The sequence below is a fragment of the Neopsephotus bourkii genome, unplaced genomic scaffold (assembly GCF_033783945.1).
Source record: "Neopsephotus bourkii isolate Nb327-2 ecotype Australia unplaced genomic scaffold, CSIRO-AGI_Nbou_v1 NB_819, whole genome shotgun sequence".
NCBI classification, from domain to species: Eukaryota; Metazoa; Chordata; class Aves; order Psittaciformes; family Psittacidae; genus Neopsephotus; species Neopsephotus bourkii.
In genome coordinates this window covers 137,082-158,807 of record NW_026901315.1, presented here as the reverse complement: position 1 = coordinate 158,807, position 21,726 = coordinate 137,082, and the positions used below count along the sequence as shown (strand labels likewise).

Sequence of the window (21,726 nt, the reverse complement as noted above, 5' to 3'; positions counted from 1 at the left end):
GAAAGTCGTTGTTGAGACTAAACATTACTGAGCAACAACTAACAACATCAGTGTTATCAGCATTGTTCCCAGGCCGAAAGTCAAAACCACAGCACTGCACCAGCTACTAAAAAGGAGAAAAATGACTGCTGCTGCTGAACCCAGGACACCAGTCTTGTTGTATTAGCTGGAAACAGTGGTCACAAAAGGCACATTTTTAAGATGATGCAATAAGTATTTAGAGCTGAGAGCATGTTGCCTTTACTTTCCATGTAGGTAATTCTTCTCAGGGGAGAACTGAAATCTGAATGCATCTCATTTCTTCTGTGCATTGTTCCTCTTTACTTTCTATAACCTTTTTGTTTGTGCTGTTTCAAAATATGAGGACACCATGGCTCTGCTTTGTATTGCACAGAGAGTATAAAGGCACATTATTTTTTCTTCTAAATGCCTTTTCTTACTTGAAATAACCACCTTCTCATTTATAGTCCAATCTTGCTAAAACACCTTGTGAAATCAGGATGTGTGTAGCTAAGAAGAGTTCCTGAGAATTCAGACAGATTTAGGAGGTTTCTGGATAGTACCACAAAAGTGGGATGTATGGACAGATACATATGGAATAAAAAAAAAAAAAAAAAAAAAAGAAAGAGCAAGCCTTTGCAGCAGTGTGTTTGCATTGAAGGTGGTTTGATTAATTTAAGAAACAGCAAGGGAGGTGACTGAAGAAGCTGCAAACAGTTTCAGGCTCTGACTGTCTGGTCAGGGGGGTGGACTGGAAAAAAGGAAAAAAAAACCCAAACTCCAAAATAACTAAACCCTGAAGCATAAGTTGATAGATGGGATAGAAAGAGCTGAATCTCCAAGCATAACTATACAAATAACGATTTCACAATCAACATTCAGTCTTGCTTCCATGCCCAGTAAGGTCATGGAGCAGATTCTTCTGAAGATTACACCAGAGAATATGAGAAACAGGGAAGTGATTAGACACAGCTGACATGGCTTCACCAAGAGCATATTGTGCCTGACTAATGTAGTGGCCTGTGAGGCAGTGACTGCACTAGTGGACACAGGATAGATGTCCACCTACAGATGTCATCTACGCAGATTTTTGAAAGGCTTTGCTATAGTCCCTCACAACATTTTTGGTAGTAAATTTGAGAAATACAGTTTGACACATGGACTGTTAAATGGATAAGAAATTGGCTGGATGGCCATGTTCAAAGCGTTACAGACAATAGCTCAAAGTCCAGGTGGAAACCAAAGATGAGTGATGTCACTCAAGGGTCTGTACTGGGACCAAGACGATTAACATCTTCCTTGATGACATAGTGTGATTGAGTGCACCCTCAGCAAGTTTACAGATGAACTGAAGCTGAGTGATGAAGTTGATTCACTAGAGGGAAAAGATGCCATCTAGAGCAACCCTGACAGGCTTGAGAAGTGAGCCTATGTGAGCCTCTTTAAGTTCCACCAGGCCAAGAGCAACATCCCTGCACCTGGGTTGAGGTAATCCCCAATATCAATTCGAACTGGGGGATGCATGAATTGAGAGCAGCCCTGAGGAGAAGGGCTGGTGGATGAGAAATTGGACATGAGCCAGCAATGAATGCTTACAACCCAGAAAGCCAGTCATATCCTGAGCATCAACAGGAGTGTGACCAGCAGGTCAAGGGAGGTGCTCCTACTCCTGTACTCCATTCTCGTGAGACCCTCCCCCTGCAGTACTGCATCCAGCTCTCGGGCCCTCAACACACGAGGGATGCAGACCTGTTAGTGCAGGGCCAGAGGAGGTACATGAAAATAATGAGCAGAGGGCTGGAGCATTTTTCCTACTGAGAGGCTGAGAGGTCTGGTTTTGTTCATCCTGTGGAAGAGAATGCTCTAGGTAGATATAACTGTGGCTTTTCTATACTTAAATAGGGCTTGTAAGAAAAATGGAGAGAGCATTTTTGCTAAGACCTGTACTGACAGGACAAGGGACAGTGAGTTTAAAGTGAAAGAGGGTAGATTTAGATTCGACATAAGGAAGACATTTTTTATGATGCGGATGGAACAGGTTGCCCAGTGTTGTGTATACATACCCCTTCACTGGAAGTATTCAAAATCAGGTTGGACATGTCTTTGAGCAACCTATCAAGTGAAAGATGTCCTTGCCCATGGCAGGGGATTGGACTAGATGATCTTTAGAGGTCCTTTCCTTACCAAGCTGTTCTATGATTCTGTGGTGCTTTTCTGTAGAGAGAAAGCTAGTAGTGCAGCTAATTAATTTCCTCTGTAAGTAGTCTTTACGTACAGCCTGAGCTCATTAAATCTGGCTAGACACTGAGAACTGATTTGGGTGCAGCCAACCTGGCAGTATGAACACTCTCTAATGGCTGTTCCTTTTGCTCACTCGTGAGCTTCTCCATAATTGCTCTTTTTACCCATATTTTGCATTTCTCTGCTATCACAATCGCCAGGACTTTTTTCAGTATTCTCTTGCACTTCTCACTATTGCTCTTCAGTCTCTTTCAGAGCCACTGTAGGCTTTTGCTATAGGACAGCTGACATATTTTTTTGTCATCATACTTCTTGAAATAATGTATACAGTGCTGAAAGTAAAACATTTTATTTATAGTCTCTGACCTCACATCACACTATTCAATAGGTTTACTGATTTTACACTTGGCAGAAAACACATGTTCACTTTCTTGCATTCCAGAGTTTGTATCCTGATGCTGGGGGATGTTGGCTTATTTTTAATGCTCTGCTCAGGCACAGTTCAAGAGTTGGTTGACTTACTTCTGCGTATGCAATTTCATGCTTTTTCCACGCATTACTTGCTGTAAATCTTTTCAACAGAAATTCTCCTCTAACAGAATAGCATAAAACAGCTGTGCATCAAGACTGCCTATTGATTTCTTCATTTTTGTCCCTTTGCTCTGTAGGATGTTAACAGAGTTCCCATACTTGCTTGAGCTTCTCTCTCCTTGAGGCAGATAGAAAAACTAGGAAGGGAAGTAGAGGAGGGAGAGGCTGTTTGCTTTTGTTTTGGCCTCAGTAACTACCTAAGGCTTGTTTCAGCTTCTGGATTTTATTCTTAAATCTTCAGAAACAAAACAATACCTGAAAGATGCAAATGGCACTTATTATGGGAAGAAACTGAATAAAAAAATTGGTCACTGTGAGTCTCACCGTTCCTCATACACAAATAACTATCTTACATTTTCATGCTTTTTTTGAATACCCAAAGACAAGTAATTTCTCTCTGTAGGTTAACTCCAGCATGTTTTAAATACATTTCTTTGTGCACTGCGATAAATACTGCAGTTCTGATACAAAATCTGTTAAGTACATAGCAATCATTTTATGCAGACCCATGTTTTGTAGAGAATGGTATTAGACAATGTTCTGTTGTCTAATATGATGCCAAAGCAGCTTGATTTTAAAACCATAAAAAGAAATGAAGTCTCTCAATTCTTTTTGAAAACAAAGAAAATTTGAGCTGTTTTTTTTAAATTTCTTTTTGCTTTGCATTACAATGCTATCAGCAGGGTTTCTTTATTTTGGCATACTGTGGGTTTTCAACCGTGATTGGAATTCTGCACAGAATCATAGTTGTGTTTTGCATGTCCTGTTAGAGACACCATTCAACTGTAAATTAATTATGGAAAATAATGGAACTCTATAATTAAGAATTGGCAAAAGTCAGCAAGTCTCTATTGTATTTTAAACTTTTTCTATATTAAATGCATACACTTAAACTGGAGTTTAGATTTTTCTGTGCCTAAAAATTAGTTATTCATATTTTTCCAAATAAGCTTCTGAAATGCCTAGTTACATTGTAACTGAAAAATATAACCTTGACTGGAAAGTTAGTAATTAGTTACTTAAGTGTTCTGCTTTATATCACAGTTGATACAAATCAGTAATAGAATGGCAACATTACTACTTGTTAGGCTTTATTAGCAATGGAAAGATACCCTCAACTGTGAAGTTTTGTCAGTCATTGGATCTCAGTTCATTTCTGGTTCTTCTTGTCAGTGTAGGGAAGACAATTTCTGTTTGTACCCTTGTTACCAAGTAAAAATATACCACTAAAAGCATGCCTGTAGTTTATCTAAATCAGTATAAGTTGATAAACCTACATTTTTCTGTCACTGGAAACAAGTGAAATGCTTCAAACAAGTCTTATGGGAAATAGCTGAGGGAATTGAGAGTGTTTAGTTGAGAGGAGAGGAGAGGAGAGGAGAGGGAAGGGGAGGAAGGGAAGGGAAGGGAAGGGAAGGGAAGGGAAGGGAAGGGAAGGGAAGGGAAGGGAAGGGAAGGGAAGGGAAGGGAAGGGAAGGGAAGGGAAGGGGAAGGGAAGGGAAGGGAAGGGAAGGGAAGGGAAGGGAAGGGAAGGGAGGGGGAAGGGAGGGGAAGGGAGGGGAAGGGAAGGGAAGGGAAGGGAAGGGAAGGGAAGGGAAGGGAAGGGAAGGGAAGGGAAGGGAAGGGAAGGGAAGGGAAGGGAAGGGAAGGGAAGGGAGGGGAAGGGAGGGGAAGGGAAGGGAAGGGAAGGGAAGGGAAGGGAAGGGAAGGGAAGGGAAGGGAAGGGAAGGGAAGGGAAGGGAAGGGAAGGGAAGGGAAGGGAAGGGAAGGGAAGGGAAGGGAAGGGAAGGGAAGGGAAGGGAAGGGAAGGGAAGGGAAGGGAAGGGAAGGGAAGGGAAGGGAAGGGAAGGGAAGGGAAGGGAAGGGAAGGGAAGGGAAGGGAAGGGAAGGGAAGGGAAGGGAAGGGAAGGGAAGGGAAGGGAAGGGATCAGAGGAAACCTTGTCACTCTCTACAACTACCTGAAAGGAGGTTGTAATGAGGTGGAGGTTGGTTGTTCCTCCCAGGTAACAGGTGATAGGGCAAGAGGTAATGGCCTCAAGCTGCGCCAGGGGAGGTTTAGACTGGATATTAGGAACAATTTCTTCACTGAGGGTGATCAGGCATTGGAACAGGCTGCCCAGAAAAGTGGTGGAATCACCATCCCTGAAAGTGTTCTAAAACCGTGTAGGTGAAGCCGTTAGTAGCATGGTTTAGTGGTGGATTTAGCAGTCCTGGGGTAATGGTTGCACTTGCTGTTAAAGGTCTTTTCCAACCTGGTTGATTCTATGATTCTGTGATATTGTAAAATTAATTATTATTTTGTTTTAAACACAGATGCCTGAGGTTTACGGAAATAGTGGCAGGAAAAACAGCAGCAGCATAAACCCATTTATTTTTACTTACACAAATGTTAAGCAGGTGACACAGGTTCTTGTCTGTGATGGGTTTGAGCTTGCTGGTTTTGCCATTGTGCAGTGATAAAGAGCACAGCATACACAGCACGTAGGTGTACAATCCTGCATCATCACCCTTTACATGAAGAGAAACTTGTACATAAATGGTATTAATAAAATGCTGTTCTTAGTTCTGCGTTGGTCTTTAGTCTCAGAAACATAACTGTGTTATTAAAAGTCTCTTGTACTTGGGATTTTGTTTTGTTTTTTAAGTTGGCTAAACAAGCAAAAAACAGTGATTTTGTAGAAAAGTGCTAAGCCTACTTATTCATTCACATAAGAGAATACCAGTTGACAGTTCTTTATTTAAAATTTTGCTGTGAGTCAAGTTGATAATGGACATTAAGTGTGGTAAGTCTTCTGTATTATCTTTTCTTGGGTTCAAATTTGGTCCCTAAAGATTCAGATGTGAAGGATATGGAGAATACTGGTCCTGTTCCTCCCAAAATGTTCCAAGTATCCGACAAACCCCTCTGCAAGCAAAAGGGGCAGAAAGTAGGCTAGCTTTGCAAAATTTCTTTAGTATGAAATAGCTGCAATAGATAATATCCTCCAGGGTTATATGTTTGATCACAACAATGCAGCTAATACACTTTTTTAAGGGATTTACTGCTTTTCTCTATCCTGACAGCAGCCACCAAAGTATACCTTAGACAGTGCTTCTTTTCCCGTTTTCAGTAAGTTCTTATATGGTTGTAATACTCTCTTAAAATTAAAAGCTTGTTTACACATCCATTCCTGCCTCTAGTCATTATTTTCAAGAGACATGAAGCTCTTAAATATCACCCTGGTTTAGCTACTTTTAAAGGAAAGAAATTAAATGGCTAAATTCAGAGAGAACGTTCACTTAGAATAACACCTGCTATATCTTACATTAAAATGACTTATTGTAAGACCAATGGTGCACGCTTTTGTTTTAGACTGCTGATTTCTTTCCAGAAACAGAGAAGAATGAAGTACTGAAAGTTTAAGGCAGTGGAGCAAATATTCACATGATTAGAAAATAACATTAGCAAAGTTAAATGGCATGAAGAAAATGGTGTGTATGGATCAAGGAAATCATATCACTTAAGGAGGACAGGTCTTAATTTTAGGTTACACAGCAGTCTGTAACTACTCCCTTAGGCCATTGAAAAGTAATAAATTCAGACTGTGGCTGTTGGCAGTGGTGGACTTCTGTGTAATTTCTTAATGACACCACGTGATTAATACATATCTTATGTTCCTAATTAAAGTTTATTCAGTGGATCAGAATAGTTACTTTCTACTATTCTACTCACAGTTTGCTGTTGCCTTTAAAATGAGCCATGGTGCTTTTGCAGGCATATATTGAGCTTTTAAAAGATGTGAATAAATGTGGAAAATTGTATGAGAATGAGGTTAATGTTCTCAACTGAACGTGTACCTTTGCCAGTAAACACAGACAAGAAATAATTATGGTATATAGATCTCTCCTTTCAAAAATTATAAGCTCAATAGTTGCTGCTGTTGCAGTAATGCCTTGCCTATAGTTGGTGAAGGGAGAAGGGTCCTGTTTCTTTTACAGCATCTAAGACTTTTTTCTCAAAGTTTCTGTGTTAAATCCTTTCTTATTGAGGAAAAAGTTTGAAGCTGTAGAGTACAGATAGGCAGAAACCACATATTTCAGAAGTTACTTATCCTGGTTGTCAAGCCTTAAGTTCACAGATGTTGACTTTAATTCCCTCAGGACTTTATTGACTTTTAGCTCTCAATCAATGTGGACTTACATAGTTTGTTTTGGGTTTTTTTCCCTTTCTTAAGAAAACTGTTGGTTTTATCTCTTTAATGAGAACATCATAAAACCAAAAAGGAAACAATTGTCAAACTTCACCAAAGTTCCAGAAAGCATTGCATCCTTTGTGTATAATAATGGAGAAAATATTAAATTTTTTCAATGCACATTTAGAGACAGTTCATCTTAATTTACTCCAAAGAGGTTTTTCTCCACTTTTCACTAAACATTTTTTTTCAGGAGAAAAAATTACTTTTCGAGTACAAAATACTTAGAAAAAGGTGCATCAGTGCAATATTCGAACTGATACCATCTTGATTGCTAATATAGCTGAGAAATTTTTTACAGATACCATTTTTCCAATTAAATCTTGAAGATTTTCTTTATAAACTGTGAATCTGTGAACAAGGGGCCAACGTGCTCACTTTCTTCTTATATAGAGCTCTTTGAAATCACATCATGATAAGCACATGAGCAAAACTAAGATATTTAAAAGATTGTATTCATGAGCAGTTCAAAAAGTGGGACATACATTTGTACTACTACCCTTTTTCCTGGATTTAAAAATTTCAATAGTGACTATAAAATTTTTTTTCTAATAAATATTATTTTCAAAATCTAACCTTTGCAGTTATATACTGTAAAAAGACATTTCTTTGGAGAACCTTTAGAAATGTTAATCCTTGCTCAAATGCCATGGTTGAGACTTTTAAGATAGAGAACAATTTTTGTCACATCAGAATAATTCTTGCTTGCAAACTTTTAAATATGTCAATCCATTTTTATCCTAAGATTTCCATAATAAAATTTAGATTAAATACTTAATCACCCACTTTAATAAGAATTAGAATACTTTTATTCACTAAATTAAAATGAGTCTTTCTTTTGATTTATCTAAGTGCTAGCTTGTATTTCCCCCTGTGAGTGCAATGCCTTATAAGAAATGTGAATCCAGCTCTTATTTGACTGCATTCAATAGGTTGCTCTTTGAACTAGACTTGCTTTTGTTCAGATCTGTTTCATTATAGGAATAGCTCTGAGTACCTAATGGAGGACAGTAAAATGTTTTGCCATTGAAAAAATGGAAAAACAGGATCAATACAGCATTAAGGAATTAAACAAAACAAAACAAAAAATTAACTTTCATTTAGCACTAGCAGATGATATGGATGACCTGAAAGGCAACCTAGTTGTTTTTGTTTTTTTTAAAGTTCTTTGTTTTTGTGTTTTGAGATTTCCTGACAGATTTTTTTACCACTTAAAAAAAAATATATAAATAAATTTGAGAAGCCATGTTTGAGTTTAAAAAAGAAAACTCTTCAGTTCTAATAAATAATAATAACCTTAAGCTTCTGTACAATTCATTCAGTTCCTCTTAGCTGCTGATAAAGATGCACAAAACTCTTGTCTTCTGCCTAATTATTTTTCAACAGGTCATGTTCATCTGCATTTTTCTTGTCTTCCATGATGTTTGGAAGAATGCAGATGGTTGAGCTATACAGTTGCAGCCTATCAAATTTCATATTGCAACAACTATCTCAAAAGTTATAGTGGGTATCATCTCTACAGTATCACAAGATCTGTAACTTGCAAACCTTTTCCAGTACCAGTCAGTGTCATTAAAAGTCTACAAATCCACCTCAGATTGTGAGTTCAGTTTCATACCCTTGAATATGTTTGTCATTCCAAGGTCAGGGAGAGTAATTGTGGATTTGATCTAGTGATTCTGTTTCCTCTGAGCTTGTTGACTATAGTCTTTTCCAGATCTGTTTTATGAGTGTATTTCATTTGCAAGTTCAAGGGGAATTTGAACAATTGTAACAAAAACTAAAATTGTTGAGAACTTGCTGAAAATACGAGATGCAAAAGTTCTCAAGTGGATAATCCCTAGTAGAAATCATGTTTGTATTAAAAAAAGAGTGGAGGAAGAGGTCTCAGATTATCATAAAATACTGGTTTAGTATGAGGCCAGTAGAGTTCGCCAGTGTTCATGCTGGCTTGTACTAAAAGTAATGGACCTGAGCTCAAGGAATCTACACCATGCGCCGCAGAGATGAGCAAAGCTAACCTAAGCCTGTTGGGACTCTCTTGCAGGAATGTGAAAAGTGTTCACATCATAATTACCAGAGAATTTGCAGGAGATATATTATTGTAAATACAGTAGGGATATGAATGAGAACTCTGCATGTCTGAAATGGAAAGTGACTGTCCTAATGCAGCACCTGGAGCAATAGGAAGTGATAGAAATTCCAGAGGAATCAGCTCAAGACCAGTGTACCTGCAGTAATAAGTCAGTTAGCTAGAATGCAACTCTGCCAGAAGCCTTTCCACCCCTGTATCACAATTCCCATGATTTCTTTATCTGGCAAGACAGTGGAGAACATGTGATTATCTAGATTGACTTTGCTGGCTGTTTCTGACTCCAGGAAAAAAGTGGTTACCTTTGTTTCCCAAACTGAGTTCATTATTTATTGCTGCCTTTGACCTGTGCTGCAGACAGTAAGCACATCCGTAGTGAAAAATTGCATTGACAGGCTTCAATCTACATGATTCCACACATTTCAGTCACTTGGCTGCAATAAAATATGGCAAAAAAAAAAAAAATTAAAAGCTGGAATAGGTGGGAATTCTCCATGGTCTGCAGTGGGTCCAAAATTTCATAAGAGCTAATCAAAACCCGTGAAAAAAAACACCTTCAGTTTTTAAAAACGGTTGAAGTGTGCATATGTAGAAATCATGGGGAAGGGGTTCATGATCTGCTTTGTATGTATCTATGGTGTGAGTTTTTAACCTGTATGAAGATAAGAAAAGGTTTTTGAAAGTCACTCAGGGAAATTAGTTCTGTTTGTTTGGGCAGTTACAGTTTGTTCTCTGAAAGAATGTGCTATAAATAGCCTCAATGTGTTTTCTGTATGTCTGAAATGAAGAACAATAATTGAAAACACAGATCACTAGTCCAGATATTATCAATGGTGTTGGGTCAATTTTTTTTTTGTGTTCTTGGTGTATCTATCAGCTGAATAAAAGCATTATAAATTTTGTCCAAAATATCAGCTCAGCATCTCAGTAGTATCTGAAATACCATTCAAGTAGAAAACATTCCTACCTCATAGTATGTTCGTTCAGACTACACACACTGTACTCTCAAACACAGACTACTTTAAGTGTATATTTTGTCTGTTTCATATGCCCAGATGGTGATCTCTTTGCTTTGGGGTGAATTCATGAAATGGAGCATCTGGAATTTAGAGTGTTTCAATTTGCTTCACTAGCTCTGACTATATAACAGAATATTTGCTGCTAGAGCTCTTCTCCTGAAAGTAATGTTGCCAAAGGGTAAGGAAAGTATAAATGTGTTGGTACTCTTTTCCAGAATAAAATTCTGCTAAGATTACTGCAAACCTTAAGGGCAAGAGCTCATTTTCCCAATTTGAAGTTGAATGTCATGTATTTATAAACACAGTCTTTTAAAATGAATCAGGTCTGGACTTGAATCATCCGTCAAGTTACAAGTGCAAGGTCAAACAACATTTTGCTTTAGTATAAGAACATTCATATAAAGTTGATTTAGTCATAGTGACAGTTCTATATTCTCCTTTATATTGCTAAAAGGTATCAATTACATTACAGCTAGGTTACAGTTATAAAATGAAGTTCCTCTTATGTATGCATGCTGCAAGAGCTGCCTTATTTTATAACTTTTCTAATTTGAGCACTTGTTTATTATATGACTATGAATAAGGAGAAATTCTGGGTGTGGAAGAGAAAGAGGAAATTTCAGTGGCAGCTCAAATATGTTTCAGAGTGAGCCAATTTCATTAACTCAATTTTTATTTTTTTTTCTCTCTCTGTTAGAGCATGATTTCTAAGCTATGTCCCTAATTCTGTTTTGCATTGAATGGCAATTTTGAATAATTATCTAATGTAGCTTTGGCAAGTCTTTGGTTCGTTAAAGACTGTGTGTCTTCCCAATATCCATGACAAAAAGATTTGATTTCTCATAAGAACAGGTTGACATAATAATTTCAGCTATTGTAACCGCTTACTCCTAAATGCCTCTGAAGTTTTAAACAAAATTAAATCAAGACTGCTTCCCAGAACACTCATCCACCATCAAATGTTTGAAGTGTTTCAAACTGCAAGTGAACCTACTTGAGCTACACGCTGTTGTCACAAATTATCTGAAGTGAGTAGGTGATGTGGTTTATTTCAAGGAATATTCACATTTGTTTGTCATTAGGTAATTTTTAGTAACTGTAATTCTGCTGATGTATAACACACCAAACAGTATTTCACCCACAATGCAAGGAGGCTGAATGGGATGTGGTAGGTGATAGATTTGCATAGAAGGCATATTTTAATACTACTTACCTTTATGTTTGTAACGGCACAGATTAAATAAAAACCTAAAATTGATACATGTAGATACACAAAGCATAAACACCACTTCCTTGTCATTTTCCAGGAATATGTAATTTGATTTTGGTAGAGGGCTGTAGACCTGTGTAGCACTTGAGTGATATGTAGAGGAATAAAGCTAGCAATTGTGTAATATTTATGGAGGAATCCTGTTGGTTTCAAAAAAAAACAAACACTGAAAGGAGACAGGTGATCATGATTTCATGAGGTGACACTTTGACTTTTATCTTGGATTGCAGCATTTTTGCCATTTCTTGGTAATTTTAATATTACATTTTGTTTGCAAGATTTGTACAAAGAGTGACCAATTTTTGTGACTTACTGAAAAATGTGTAAATTTTTTAGAGTTGCAGGAAATATGTGTTTTGAAGAACTGGTTGTACAAAGACCATAAGCTTCTTCACATCATGTTTGTCTATAGTAGTTCTCAAACATTAAGCTTAGTCGACATTTGTTCTAATTTGAAGGTTATACTGTCATGAAAAATGAAGAGAATGACAGAATTTAATTCTCTGATTGCAGATTGCCTCACTATCCATTCACATCCACTTTCAACAAAAGCATCTCAAGGTCAGATTGGATGGGGCATTAGGCAACCTGGTCTAGTTGTGGGGTGCCCGTGCCCATGTCATGGGTTTGGAACTAGATGACCTTTTATAAGGCCCCTTCCAACCCAAACCATTCTATGATCAATGAATTTTTACAGACTTTGTGGAAAGGAAATGAGAAGCCTGATATTGATTAGCTTTCAAAAACCTCATATATAATGATTAAAACAGAATTGTAGTAAATAAAGATCATATAACTCTTCAGGACATTTAAAAAGGGAAATTTGAACATTTGTTTGTTTTTTTTTTTTTGCTTCCTCATTGTGCTAACCTGAAAATACTGTCTGATTTCACTTTTGATCACTTGTGATGACTGAAATAAAATGAAGAGGTGTGTATTTTATGTCATTTCTAACAGATGTTTATCCAAGTTTCATGACAGAAGTACTAGAGGTTCCACAACTATCATAGGCATTGAATTTCAGGTTAACCTCTTTTTCTACAACTCAATACTTTCAGTTTCATCAACTTTAACATCTTTTTTAAATATTTCCAGTATAATGCAGAATCTGAAATACTAAAATTCAGTTACATGTCTAGAGAGCATAGTATGCCCTGTAACTCTGAATAGGAAGCAGTGGACATTTCATCGCAGTGCCTACTGTCCACTGTATCACTCTGGAACTCCTCTTAGCTGGGCAGAGTGGAATGAAGTGAGGAGAAGGATTAGCTACCTCTGTGTTGCAGTGGTCTGGCACTACTTAGCAACTCTGCTAAAAGCAGTGAAGTTTTGCAAACTTTTGCTACCTATCTCTAAAGCTGATGTGTGTTGGTGTGTGATTATTTCCTTCAGTATCAAGTCTCTGATATGCTTTCAGGGGAAGTGTGATGTCTGCATCAAGGTTTACTTTTCATTAGCTAATCCATTTATATTTTTAAAAACCTGGCTCTTGAGCTTAATACATACTGCAAGCAATCTAACACATCTGTTAAAAAACAAACTTTGCCTGCCTTAGGCTTATATGGAAATTTTTATCTGTTCAGTTCATTAATGCTTGACAAGAAACATCCATTTTAAGATAATGTTTTGAACTCTGACAAGATTTGCAAAACAAATTACTGCTCTCCCTAGTGCATCTTGGGTAACATGTCTTTGGAAATTGGTGATTTAATATAAGGAAAAACGTGACCACTAACCTTACAAAATTCTATTGTCTAAAGAATTTCAGTATTTTATGCTTGAAACATTGTCATAGGTTGTCTATAAAACTAATTATAGTTTCAAGATATAGAGGATCTTCATTATTATTAGTAGAATTCTGAAACCTTTTTAAAATCTGAAGTATTTATTGACAGTAAAGCAGGGAGCTTTTTATTGTATTGCATCTCAACATGTTATCTTTGTGGCTTTTAATGTTTTCAGTATTTTAGAATATGTAGGCCATATAACTTATTTTCATGATGCTCATGTTTACTGTATGCTTTAAGGGCAAAACTATCTTAATTCATTTCACATGTCTAGCATGTGGCTCAAATCCAGCTGAAATCTCTGCATTATCTTCAGGCTGTCCCTGTGTTGTATGTTTTGGTGACTTCTATGATAATCTCATGCTCTCAGCATTATTTTTGTGACAGTTGTCCTCTTCCTTAAAGCAAGTATCTTGACTGAGATTGAACTTTATGCTGTTGCGATAGAGAAATTTAGATTAAGCATTCCAGAGTTACCAATGGAGGGTTGCTGCAGGTGATTTTTCCTCCTAAAATTTGACAGTGATCAGCATCTTGGTAGCAAGTTCTGTGTTTCCTGTGCAAAATCCACAAATTAAATGCATCTTTTTGTTTTCTTTGTACTTTCATTCTGATGGATATTGTAGAGTTCCCACTGTTTCCTGCAGTGGCCACTAATGATTTTGTAGAAAATTTTGGTAGCTGCTCTCCTGTCATTTGTCTCTCAGTATTCTACTTTTCTTTTTCCTCTCTGTATTCAATTCATAGTAATTTTTATCATTCAGGTATGCTTTGTCAACTGCTAATCTGATGTCTTCCCAGACCTGATTTCTAAGATTCCCATATTTTACTTCTGAGGGGTAGTGATGATGTCAGAACACACTGCTTTAATGTAGATGCCTTTTTTTTTTTCCAATGTACATCACTGTACGTACAGTGATACTGAATTTCTTCTACCATTTCCACACCTGTTAGTAAGCTTCTGTGGTTCTCTGGCTCATCTTGGTATCACTTAAGGAACAGCTAGCGGCCTAGGGCAGCTTGTGATAACACTAGTGATATCCTGCTGCTGGGGAAATGGAATAGGTCTTCTGTGTCTCACCTTTTAGGCAATCGCTTATTCCGTGTCCCAGAAATACTTAGTTTCTCTAGTAGCCTTTTGTGATGGACCTTGTTGAATTCCCATTGAGATATAATGTGATGACACCCCTCTAGTCCTCTACTACCACTTGGGATTTTTCCTTCAGAAATAATGAAGTAATGAGATGGAAATGTTATCATGATTTGGAAGTTTGAGTCTTGAGCTTATCCAGTGGAGAAGATTTTGATATTGATACTATGTTGTACTGCTGCGTTCTGTGGAGGACAGAAATGCGATTATTTAAATATCTTTTGAAGTTAGTTAAAATCTAAAGCACAGTTCAGAGTTAGTCTTGGTGTAAAAGAACTGTAATTTCTATTAAAAATAGAATAGGATGGTAAGAATGAAAAACAAAGTTAAATACACCTTCCTCTCATCGCCCCCATCTTCCTCAGTTTCTCTTCTCCATGCCCAACTTTCTACCTTCAGTGTTACATTCAGAAGTAAGTTGTTTTAGAGTAACTGTGTTTTGACATTTGCGAATTCATCTAGATAAGCGATTTTCAATCTCGTTAGGGAGCAGGAATAAAGAAAGATAGCTGTTAAATAAACCATCTAGAAGGGAATTCTGCCTGCTAATACATCTTGTCATTCTCATGCGTTTTTATGCATTCTTATACAATATTATTTTTTCCTATTGGCTTTTTCTTCCTGCTCATATCACTAGTTTTTTCCATTTTTTTTTTCAAAAAATAGTTTGACCTCTTTATTAGCAGCCAATAGCATTTGACTTTCAGAGTATTTCATTCAGTCTCTTTCTCTGGTAGGTACAAAGATAAGAGCTGTAAAATCAGATTTAGGCATGAATGTGTGAGTTTCTATCAAGAAGAAAATACTTGTTTCTCAAAGTCTGGAGAGGTGTTTGAATTTCAGCAAAATGATGTAGAACTGAAGTTTTTATTCCATGAGAATTGTAAAAAAAAAAAAAAAAAAATCTGAAGCAAACTTTCTGCCCATATTTCTGAATTAAACAGTGGGGTTGGATCGGGGTTCTAGAGTGGGGTTTTGGGTTTTTTTGTCATGCTGACAGCTCATACAGAACCACAGACAGCTATGCAAGCTGCATAAAGGGACCCCAGAAGCCCAAGAGGCGGATTTGTAGAGAATTTGGTTAATCACTTCACTCCTTCAAAATAATATTTTTGAGGGGTGAATATTCTCAGCTAGTTGCCATTGTGAACTCTGCATTACAAAAAAAAAGAAATTAATAGTATATAAAGTTTTTATTTTCATAAAGTAAGCTGTCTGAAAATCTTATGCTAGGGAGATAATGAAGAACTGATGCAAATCTCATGCCAAAATTACTGCTTTGGTTTATAATCAATCCAACAACTTCTCTAGGGAAGCAGCATTGCTTAGTGGAGACAGTCCTCCTGGGAGACCTAGCAGCCCTTTATTGCCTTCCAAGACTCCTTCTGGAAGTTGCATGCATTCCTTATATTACAGATTCACCATACAGATTTACTGTTGAACCCTTGAACTTGTTCATGAACAAGTATGCAGTGTAACATTATATCATTGAAATAACTTACGTATTTATGTACTACATAACAAGGTAGTTGAACAAGAATTTGTTAAAACATTATATTCCACCATGAAATCTGTATTTACTTACAATACCTGATCTTTCCAATAACTGCAGCGTTATGTTTGTATACTATCCTAAGAATATTTTTTTAAGTAACAGTTTTCTCTCTTTTTATATGCAGATTTTCAGCTTTCAGCATAATCTCAATCAGAACATAATGTGCTATATGTAAAGGTGTAGAATCTTCTCTTTCAAGCATTGTGGAAGTCTTGGAAAAGTAATTTCTGTATGAAAGGAAGCCAAAGACTTTTGTTCATTTTCTTTTTCTTTCTGAAAAGTTGTGCGGAATATGTAGATCAAAACAGTCCCTGGCAGTTTTTTCAGATTAATTTTGAAATAGCACAGTTATTACTAGTGGTTTTTAGCAGTTTAGTTCTCAGTTATTTTATAACCTATAGGTTTTTTTACTCTAACAGGTGTTATTCTGGTCTTGACCAACATTCAAATCAAAAATTCTTTTAACTCTTTCTTAACAACAGCCTTCTCTATGGAAGACAATTTTTGTATGTCACATTGAGATAAATGGACAGTTCATATTTAATATAACATGGCAAGAGTATACAGTTCTAAAAACCTCCTTTCTTACTCTAGAGTTGGGGCCATGGGTAGGGAAATGGCACCAATTCTATCAGCTGCAGAGATAAGTAGTTAATCATGTTGTTGAAAAGATCTGTTTTTTTCTTTGACTTGATTCTGGGTTTAATGTTTGTTAGTTTTACCTTCAGATCCTTTGGTAAATGGCTTTCTAAGCTAATCTAGGCAACACAATTGCCTGCTCCCCTTGAATGCCAGTAAGAGCACTCTAATATTTGGTATTATAACCTTAGCAAAGATATTTATGTCTCTGACAATCCTTTTTGTTCCTTTTAGGATAGGAGCTTAAATATGATGATAAATCTTCTCAAGGAATTTCACTAAAAATATCAACATTTCAAAAATCTCAGTACAACCGACAAGCCTAAGTATATTTACCTTCTCTTGTTTTCTAGTAAATAACCAGTGGAGCTGGACAACTTGGCAGCAAACTCTTTGGCTTTCCTGATTCTACCTGTGGAGCCTGGTTTGCAAGGTAAAGGTTCAATTTTAATTAACTGTAATTTTATACTGTTATTGTTTACAATGAATAAATATAATACTTGTAGATTTTCAGAGAGTTATGGTCAATGGGGCAGAATCTAGCTGGAGGTCTGTGACTAGTGGAGTACCTCAGGGGTCGGTGCTGGGACCAGTGCTGTTCAATATTTTCATCAACAACCTGGATGAGGGAACTGAGTGTACCCTCAGCAAGTTCGCTGATGATACTAAACTGGGAGGAGTGGCTGACACACCAGAAGGCTGTGCTGCCATTCAGCGAGACCTGGACAGGCTGGAGAGTTGGGCAGGGAGAAACTTGATGAAATTCAACAAGGGCAGGTGTAGAGTCTTGCATCTGGGGAAGAACAACCCTATGTACCAGTACAGGTTGGGGGTTGACCTGCTGGAAGGTAGTGAAGGAAAAGGGATCTGGGGGTCCTGGTGGATAAGAGGATGACCATGAGCCAGCAATGTGCCTTTGTGGCCAAGGCCAATGGCATCCTAGGGTGTATTAGAAAGGGTGTGGTAGGTCAAGAGAGGTTTTCCTCCTCCTCTACTCTGCCTTGGTGAGGCCGCATCTGGAATATTGTGTCCAGTTCTGGGCCCCTCAGTTCAAGAAGGACAGGGAATTGCTTGAAAAAGTCCAGCGCAGAGCCACAAAGATGATTAAGGGAGTGGAACATCTCCCTTATGAGGAGAGGCTGAGGGAGCTGGGTCTCTTTAGCTTGGAGAAGAGGAGACTGAGGGGTGACCTCATCAGTGTTTACAAATATGTAAAGGGTGAGTGTCAGGATGATGGAGCTAGGTTTTTTTCAGTGATGTCCAGTGATAGGACAAGGGGCAATGGGTGTAAACTGGAGCATAGGAGGTTCCATGTGAACATCAGGAAAAACTTCTTTACTGTGAGAGTGACAGAGCACTGGAACAGGTTGCCCAGGGGGGTTGTGGAGTCTTCTACGTTGGAGATATTCAAGGCCCGCCTGGACAAGTTCCTGTGTGATGTACTGTAGGTTACCCTGCTCTTGCAGGGGGATTGGACTAGATGACCTTTTGAGGTCCCTTCCAACCCTTGGGATTCTGTGATTCTGTGATTGTAAAGAAAATACCCTCCTTAGTGTGTCATCTACACTTTTAACAATGAATTGTATTAGAATGCTCTCACAGTTTAAAATAAATGCAATGAGACGTCTTGCATTCATTAACAAGCACACTTTTCTCTCAGGAAGAAAGGAAAAGGATGACCAGATCTAGGTAATTTGTGAGTTTCTGTTCCTATATTTCCATCAATCTGAGTGAAGGAACAGTTAAGCTGGACATGAAGATTTAAGTCTGAATGTGAATGCATTTGTTACGGCAAGATGTATTCTCTGTGTTTTGTGTTTATCGATGATTTTGTGTTTATTAAAAGGGATATATAAGGTGATTCTGGAGATGTACCTGGCTATGTATGACAGTCTTTATTACTGTACAGTTTTTAAAATGAGAAGTTCTTATTCCTGCTCTTAAACATAGTTCTTAAGAGCGATATTGGAAAGGTAGTGATGTTAAATATTTGGAAAATTTAGGGTTTTTGAGTTTAAAAATACCCCAGGGAAACCATCTTGTTGTGATAATTGATTTTGTTACCATTGAAGACTGCTGGTTCTGCCAAGAAAAATATGTCCCTGAATACCTTCTTCAGTTTCAGTTAAGGGTGTAGGCTTAACATTACTCTCTCCTTTGAGACGTTGTTCCACCCCTGGATTTTATGTTTGAAGTTCTCTGCATGAAAGAACATTTCTGTCTGAATCTTTCTGCAGTTAAAGCTAGCTCTTTTGCATACAGAGAAAATAAAAAAAAAAATAAATTTTCAAAAGCTTTTTTTATTGCATATTGTAAAGCTATGCAAAAGCTGCTCCACATTCATGATTTTAAATGGAGTGCTGAGCAGAAGAAATACCCCCTCTTGACAGAAGTGCCACTATGAGCTGAATGTTCAAGGTGGAAAACTAGCCCTTTTGAAAAATAAAACCAGCAGCTTCCCCAGCACCTAAACTGGGGGAGTGAATATTCACCTCTTCAGCATTTATTTAAAAAGCTAAACCCCAAGGCTGTGCATTTTAATGTGTTCTATTTCTTTAGAAAAGAGAGAAAAACAGGTGAATCGGCCTTTGCTGTGAGTGAAAACCTGCTATGAGATGTGGGTGCTGGTTGGAAAAAGAAAAGTAGGAGCATTTCCTTCTAGACACCTTCTGAGGATGGAAGTCATTTGTAAACACTGAAAAAGGCTGGCCATTTTATGAGCTCTCTTTCACATGCTAGGAACAATATAAAAATTCCAGTTGTGAGAAAGAGTCCAAATGCAATGATTTTCCATGAAGATGGTTACGCATTGAACAGTCAGATTTGCCAGAAAAGTGTGGGTAGTGTTACATTTCAGAAGGGTTCTGGTGCAGCTCCCCAGACATCATGTTGTGTTACATAGGCCTCATCTTCTTGAGTTTGCAAATCCAGCAGAAGTGGAGAAGGCACTAGCAATCAGCATCTGATGGCTAAACCCATAATTTAACATGAGCTTAAACACAGTTTTCATTATTACGTTTCATTGTGTCTAATGAAAATTTAAGCATGTACTTAAATTCCAGAATTGTGATGTTTTTAGCTCAATGGTGACTAAAGAAGTGACAGTGAAAACAATGAGTAAAATTTCCAAAGCATTTATAATTGACACAGCAGCAGACACAAGCTTGTCTTTTTCCATCATGTATGGTAACTTGGTATCTTATGTGATATGACACCAAAAAAACTATTTTTTAATATACATTTGACAAAGAGCATTCGATTTCTTTTTTTTGTGAAAAGCTAGTATTACAGCTTCTTATCCACAATAACCCATTCTGAATTACTGAGGTTCTTTTGGCAGTTGGTGTAGTTAAATCTGAAGGTGCCATTGGTTGCAGTGAGTTATGTGTACTTTTTTGGCAATGACATTTCAATAGCAAAACATCAATATTCAATTTGGAGTTAGCAGTAAGTCACTGCCAGTGAGAACAGACTAATACGCCTTTATGGTGATCATCCTGTGTTGTGTAATGAGATGTTTTTAATCAGCCAAAAGGGTAGGTTCAGAGTTACAATTTGATTATTCTATTTTTAAACAGGTTTGGAGAATTATTGTGAAGTAAATTCCCTTTCATTCTGTCTTTTGTCTTCTTTCTGAAAAGATTTATTACCACCTTTTTAATTTGTTTTCCTAGAATTCATGTTGTGATTTTGGAATGCATAGTGCATCACATTTGTGGATTTGTGTGAGCTGATGCTGTGGAAGTTTTGTCTGTACTTTTGATTGATACTATGGTACCAACAAAAACCTTTCCAAGACCCTGAGGAGTTTTCAGGTGTCACAAGAATGTTTATTTCTTTATTAATATAGATACTACTAATGCTAATGTAAGGTACCATGGCACTATGAGTGTAGTGGCCATTTCTGTTTCAGAAATTAAAAAGAAAAGGAAAGGGAAAAGATATTTCAAACTGTCACCACATACGTGCATACATGCTGTGCTTTTATTTAGGGTACCTGCAGTCAGCAGCCTGTATTCATTCAAATGAGTACAAGCGATATGAAGATTTTCCACAATGTGACATTAGCTGTTGCTGATGGTGTGTTCATGTAGCCATATTAGCTCCATTTCCTTGCCCATGTAGATAACAGTACTTTCAGAACTGTTTTTTTACTAATACACCTACCCTCCGCTTCAGTCTACTGGGTTGTCTGACTTAAATTTCTCGATAAAGTTCAGAAATAAGTTTTGGAGAAGGGGCAATAGACATCCACACTCCAATATAATAGACATTTAAAACTGGTGTACCCCAAACAAGACCTTTATTTGGAGAGATGGGTGGTTCAGTCAGTTAAGACACTTCAGTTTCTTCCCTGCTCTCCCCCAGGCATCTAGTGGTGTTTATATTTGAAGAGGACTAGAATTACCATTTGAAAATTACAAACTTAAGATCAGTAGTCTTTAATTTTAGAAAATAAGAATGACAATCAGAGCTGAACAAATTCTTAAGAGAACAGTCTGCTGGGGAAAAAAAAAAAAAGAAAATGGAAAAATTCAAAAATGAAAAAGGAATTTCCTTATGTGTGGAAATGGCACTAAGTTTTGTTACCCAGCTGATCTGCAGCCACTTCGTGTGTTCTGCAGAAGATAAATATACCTTAAGAAGAAGAAAATGTGTTCTCTCCTTTTAGTAGCAATGGCAATATGCTTTTATTTTCTGTCACAAGCAATGCACCATTTTAGTTTATGTGTCTTCTTTGAAATAATAGATTCAGTCCTTCCTTGACTTTCCTTCCTGCCTTGTTCACACCCCTACTGTGCATCTTTAAATCTTTCTGGTTTGCATTTTCATCATAGCAGCCCTATCTTTGGTATGAAATTTTGCAATGAAAGCTCACCATACTAAAATACGGTGCTTCATTTCCTTATCAGAAGGTATATGAGTAGGAAAAAAAGGAATAACTTTGTATGCTATTACTGCAAATACACTTGAGGTACAGTAGTAATAAAAGGTAAAATGAAACTCTGTCAGGATAGTGTATGCAACTATGCAAAACTGGACCAAGTGGGTTGGCTTATTTTGATGCTGGAAGAAGAATTTCCATTCCAATAAGTGTTTTTCAGTTCATGACTGGCAAAAAAAAGGAACATTTAAAAAATCTGTTATA

The 21,726-nt window shown here is 37.3% G+C and overlaps 1 long non-coding RNA gene across 1 annotated transcript in view; it reads left to right on the top strand.

Moving 5' to 3' along the window:
- Positions 1–21,726, top strand: part of LOC133213442 (uncharacterized) — a 177,958-nt gene that overhangs the window by 60,122 nt on the left and 96,110 nt on the right. Inside the window, exon 2 of the long non-coding RNA XR_009725817.1 lies at positions 16,931–17,010. This is a non-coding gene — a long non-coding RNA (uncharacterized LOC133213442). The remainder of the gene's footprint in view (positions 1–16,930; positions 17,011–21,726) is intronic.